Source organism: Zonotrichia albicollis, chromosome 19 (genome assembly GCF_047830755.1).
Source record: "Zonotrichia albicollis isolate bZonAlb1 chromosome 19, bZonAlb1.hap1, whole genome shotgun sequence".
NCBI classification, from domain to species: domain Eukaryota; kingdom Metazoa; phylum Chordata; class Aves; order Passeriformes; family Passerellidae; genus Zonotrichia; species Zonotrichia albicollis.
Window position 1 is genome coordinate 5,441,396 of NC_133837.1, and position 6,000 is coordinate 5,447,395.

The following is a 6,000-nucleotide window of genomic DNA, read 5'->3' on the forward strand; positions in this document are numbered from 1 at the left end:
CCAGAGGGATGTCCTGGGTTTTCACACCACACCTGCCTGTACCTGCTGCAGTGCTGTCTTGGCCATGGTGCCCCATGCCCTCCTTCCCCACAGCCTTCCAGAGCACCACAATGCACTGTGGAGAATCAAAACAGGATGGATTTTCTGGTGCAGAAGCCCTGCTGAAACCAGGGGCATCAGAGCTGATGTCAGACTGGCCCTGGTCAGGGGCTGGGTAGGGGAGGTTTGTCTGTCCTTGCAGAAATGTTCTGGAGTGTGCCAGGACAACAAAAGCTGAAGTCAAAGTACAAAGTACAAAACCTGCTTGGCTCCTGCAGCTCAGATAACTGAACATGGACAGAGGAAGGAGCCACTGGGACATGGCTTTTCTCTGTGGGCAAACATCACCTGGTAACATCCTGACAAGATGAGCACACATGAGCCTGTTCCATCCCAGCAACCTGAGGGAGACAGCACAAAAGAGAGAAGGTTGTCAAATGAAAAGGTTGTGAATGTTGTCTAAAATTGGGAGAAATCACAGGATTTCCATGGAATTGGAATAAACTTGCAAAATACTTCGTTTTAATCCAAACCATCCCTGGAAGTATTTAAAAGATATGTAGCTGTGGTGCCGAGGGACATGGTCTAGTGGTGGTTTTGGCAATGCTGGGTTAATGCTTGGACTTGATCTTAAAGGTTCTTTCCAATCTAAACAGTTCTGTGATTCCACAAATCTACATTTCTCAATGCAGAGGCATTTTGGGAGCCCAAAGCTGCCCTCCTCTATTACTTCATGGCTGAAAGGGCTCCTGAGGTGACCACAGCAGCCACTCTCTGCCCACACCTCACTGGGCTCAACTGAGAAGCTCAGCAAAGCCCTGACAAATTGCCAAGCTCTCCTGAGATAAATAATCACAAACAAAAATATTTGTGTTTACTGTGGGGATTTGTCTGTGCATAATTATGCATTAGTCATTACGAGGACTACAGGAGAGTTTTACACATGTAAATATGTTCAGTTAATTAGACAGGACTGCTTTTGGTTTGTTTCTTCTCTGCAGTGTGATCCTGAAGTCATCAAACACTCCTGGATCACGAGGCGGGGTGAAGGATGTGCGTGAGGAAAACAGCTCTCTCCTTGCTTGTAATGCAGCTCTGGGTATCAATATCTATTCCTTTAAAATACTTCTTGTAGCTTTTCTGGTACAGCCTCAAGGTACTACACACGAGCAGCACAACCTTCACACTGTTCTCTCATGTTCATGTTTCAAGGGGAGATCAGATGGATTTCTCAGGTAATACAATATAAGACATTATTTTCTTCTGAAACATTTTTAAGTGCAGCAGCTTTTAGTAATCTTCTAGCATCTTCTCCTATGTATGACAGAGTCTATTAATGTCATTTGCATGAGAAGTTCACAATAAATCATTCATGCACAGTTTAGTACAGGTTAAGTGTAACAGCCTAACTGTGATTTTCTATAAGAAAATCAGAGCAGCTCATCAACTGGTGTAAATCAGCAGTGCTCCATCAAAGCCACTGAGTCACACCAACTAATTGCTTGGCCCATGGGAAAGATTTAGGCAAAAAAGCAGCAGGGAAGAGCACGATTCCTGCCTCGTTGGAAGGACCTTCTCCTGAGAGCTCCTCTCCAAAAAAACCTTTCCAGAGAAAATCCAGAGTGGATTTTCTGTTAATCCTGTGGGGCCAGCTCAGCCTGGCTGGTCCAAAGTCATTGCTGTCCTGCTGACAGCCCTGGGCTCTGCTGGGGCCACGCTCCTGCAGGGTGAGCAGGGCCAGCAGCTCAGCAGGAAACCTTGGGCTTGTCCAGGCCCTGAGAGTGGCAGGAAGATCAAATTCCCCAAGAATCTGCAGCTGTCATTGAGGCAAAATCCTGGAACAACAGCGAAAGCACTTCCACCCCCCCATGGTAGGGATTGAACTCGATGACCTCTAAAGTCCCTTCCAACCCAGACCTTTCTGTGACTCCATGATTTGGGACAGTGTGGTGCCCACGTACTCATCTCCCATTTCAGTGCTTGGTTATCCTCGTGTTTGGAGCACTGACCCCTTTGGTGATGGCAGGAGGACAAGGAGGAGGAGAAGGCATTCCTTGTCCCCGGGGCAGTACAGGAAAGCCCCCTCTGTTTGGACCACTGACCCCATTTGCTGATGACAGGAGGAGGAGTAGGACGAGGAAGAGGAGGAGGAGGAAGAGGGGCACAGCAAACCCCCTCGGGAGATGCCAATGGGGAAAGGGCCACCCTGCTGCACCCAGCCCGGTCCAGTACCTCGGGAAGTGAAAGGAAATTCCTTTGCAATGATGTGGAATTTGTCACCCCTCTGAAGAGGGGCCGTGTGGGCACAGAGGAGCGAAGGATCCCCGAGGGGGTGGCTGATGGAAAACCCCACACTGTCCCTGGGCACAGCTGGCAGGTGATGCTGTGGCTGGGCACTGAGCGGCTCAGTTTGCCCAGGCAGGAGGGGCACACGGGCACAGCTTCGCTCAGAAATGAGGATTTTCCTCCTCCCCTCCTCCTGTTTTTCTCTCTGTTTTTCGGCCTGGTTCTTGTTCGCGCTGAGGCGGCGCTGGGACAGAGGCTCATTGTTCCCGCTGCTGCTCGGGGAACGCGCCCAGCGCTGATCGTGTTAGAGATGGGGCGTGCCCGGCCGGCCCGGGGGAGCCAGCACAGCCCGGGGGACAGCCTGGGGACATCGTGAGGACAGCCCGGAGAACAGCCTGGGGACATCGTGGGGACAGCCCGGGGGACAGCCCGGAGACATCGTGGGGACAGCCTGGGGGACAGCCCGGGGGACATCAGGGGGGGACATCCTTAGGGGGACATGGGGGGTACAGCCTGGGGGTCATCATGAGGGACAGCCCGGGGGACATAATGGGGGCACATCATGGATGTGGGGGGATATCATGGGAGGACATAATGGGGGGACATCCTGGAGTACATCATGAGAGCACATCCTGGGGGACATCATGGGGGACATCCCAGGGGGACAGCCTGGAGGACAGCCTGGGGGACATCCGGGGAGACATAATGGGGGACATCAGGAAGGACATCTGGGGGGGCATCCTGGAGAACATCCTGGGAGAACATCATGGGGGACATCCTTGGGGGCATATCCTGGGGATACATCCTCAATGGGACATTCTGGGAGTAGGTCCTGGGGGTACATCCTGGGGACACATCCTTGGGGACACATCCTTGCGGGCACACCTAGAGAGAAGCCAGGACAATGTTTAGATCCTACAAATGTGGGGGAGAAGAACTAAAGGAGGGTCTCCACAAAGTGCACAGCAACTCCCTGGCTGTGCTCCTGGTTCAACTGAGAGCCAGCCAGGCTGACTGAGATGCATCTTCCAAATGTTCAGATACCAGAAGGAAATTGCACAATCTCAGGCTATTTATTTGTTACTTATAAAGAATATCTTTTTAAATGTACTGGTTAAATAAGAATTAATTGTGTTTAAAATTCAGGTTAACAAATGCTGTAAGAGGAAATAAAGGGGAACGAACAACAAAAAAAATCTCAGACACTAATGATTAGAGCAAAACCCTGATGTTAAGAGGACTTTGTCTCAGTGGAAGCAAGTTGCTCATCTTTTACAGAAGATACACGCATGCATTGCAAAATGTTTATTTTGTACTCTCTGAAGTGGTTAATCTACATGCAAAGCAATGAAAAGGTGCCTTATTAGGCTAATTGCTAATAAAAAAAAAAAGAGAAAAAAAGCCCAGAACTACTGTGAGCAAATATTTAAAAACAGATGCAGAAGGCTGTGAAAACAAACACAATCTCGTTTTTCCATGAAGTTTTCCCACCAGAAATCAGAGAGTTCAAAGAGACGTCCGGTTAATGCGGTACCTCCAGGCTCCCGGCGCTGGAGCTGTTCATTAGCTGCTGTGTAATTCTGTGATGCAGAACTGGATTAATGGAAAGGTGACTGGGAAGCCACCGAGGGACCTGCTAATGATACTGCTGTGTCCTCAGAGAAGTCCTCTCTAGCCTTGCCCACGTGCAGCAAAACACACACACACCATCAGGATACAATGCCACATTATCACAGGAAAACACTTTGGAGAGGGGAGGAAGATGTCATCACCGAGTGGTGCTGGGAGCTGGTGAAACCCAAGATGGAAAAATAATTGCATGCATGTTTTTTAATACAACAGGATTCCCCCAAGCTCATTAAAGCAGATGGAAGTTTTAAAACCTGTATTACTTTAAAAATTAATTTACAGCTGTGGGGCTTGGTGGCCCAGAGAACATTAAAATGATAAATCCAGAAAGGTGATGTGAGCAGAAAGGAGGATTGGTCACAACGTGGCCCTGTGCAGCTGGGAAGAAGAGATGGCACCGTTTTGTTGCTGTTTGACATTTACCTCTGCTGAGCCATTTCTGGGCTTAACCCAGATTTTAAAACACTCTAACAAACCCTTAAAATTTCCTCCCAAGTGATGTGTCAGCCAGAAACGATCTTGGTGCCTCTCTGCTTCATTAGATACTGGCTGGCACTGTGAGGGAGCTGACATGGACAGCTACACTTTGGAGCACAGGAGAGCCCTGTCAAAGCTGGATGGGTTGTGGCACCAGGTCACAGCCTGGACATCCATGGCACAGGGACATAGCCTGGACATCCATGGCACTGTGTCACAGCCTGGAAATCCATGGCACTGTGTCACAGCCTGGAAATCCATGGCACAGGGACATAGCTGGGACATCCATGGCACTTGTCACAGCCTGGACATCCATGGCACCACGACACAGCATGGACATCCATGGCACTGTGTCACAGCCTGGACATCCATGGCACTTGTCACAGCCTGGAAATCCATGGCACTTGTCACAGCCTGGAAATCCGTGGCATTGTGTCACAGCATGGACATCCATGGCACAGGGACACAGCCTGGACGTCCATGGCACCAGATCACAGCCTGGACATCCACACCAGCCCATGGCACTGGCTCTTGGCACCAGCTTTCCACCTCTGAGGGCTGAGCAGTGCTGCTGTGCTCCCCCTGCTGCAGCCCCACCTCCAGCCCCAGCCATGCCCGAATTCCCCTGCTCAGAGCTGCATCCCAAAACAAGCTGTGCCTGTCTGAAAGCACAGCAGCGTGGCAGCGTGCCCAGGGCCAGGATGGGGCAGGGGACAGGAGCTTGGGGCAGGTGCTTGCACACAGCTGGCACACCAAGCCAGTGCAGGAACAGAGCCACCACCCTCAGCTGGGACATCCCTGGCTCTGGGAAAGGCCATGGATGGATGGAGTGGTGGGACAAAGCCAGGCAGCTCCTCTGAGCCCTGTGGGGGCTGGACCATCTCTTTCCTGCTGTATATTTGCCCAAATGCCGAGCACCAAGTGCTGGGATGGGCGAGGTAGCACGGAACAAAGGCTGGAAGCAGGTTGTATTCAGCTCACACCAGCTACCTCTGCTTGCTGGGAAGAAAGGAGCCCTTTGTTTGGAAAGAGCAGCTACTGCCACCAAACCACCACAGGGCAGAACCCCGTGTTACACACAGGAGTGGTTTGGCACAAAATGGCCCCTGTTCCCCCCTCCCCGTGCTATCGTCACCTCCACAGGTCTGTGCAGGGAGCATATCCTGGCTCTCTAAAGACTGGAGTGCATGGCCAGGCATGGGGATGAGATCACAGCCTGGGAATGAGCCTCTTTGTGCAGCCCCACAGAGCCCACCCACACCCTGGGCAAAGCACAACTGCTGTGGCCGAGGTGCTGCCTGCCCCTGCCTGAGCTGCAGCCCCCAAAACACACACCAGGCTCACTCCCAGCTGGGGCTGACATGGATCTGGGGCAAAAACACACCAGGTTCACACCAGCTGGGGCTGACATGGATCTGGGGCAAACACACACCAGGTTCACACCCACCTGGGGCTGACATGGATCTGGGGCAAAAACACACCAGGTTCACACCAGCTGGGGCTGACACGGATCTGGGGCTCGGGTGGCAGGCTTGGGGCTGTCTGCAGTGCCAGGCTCAGGGCTGTCCC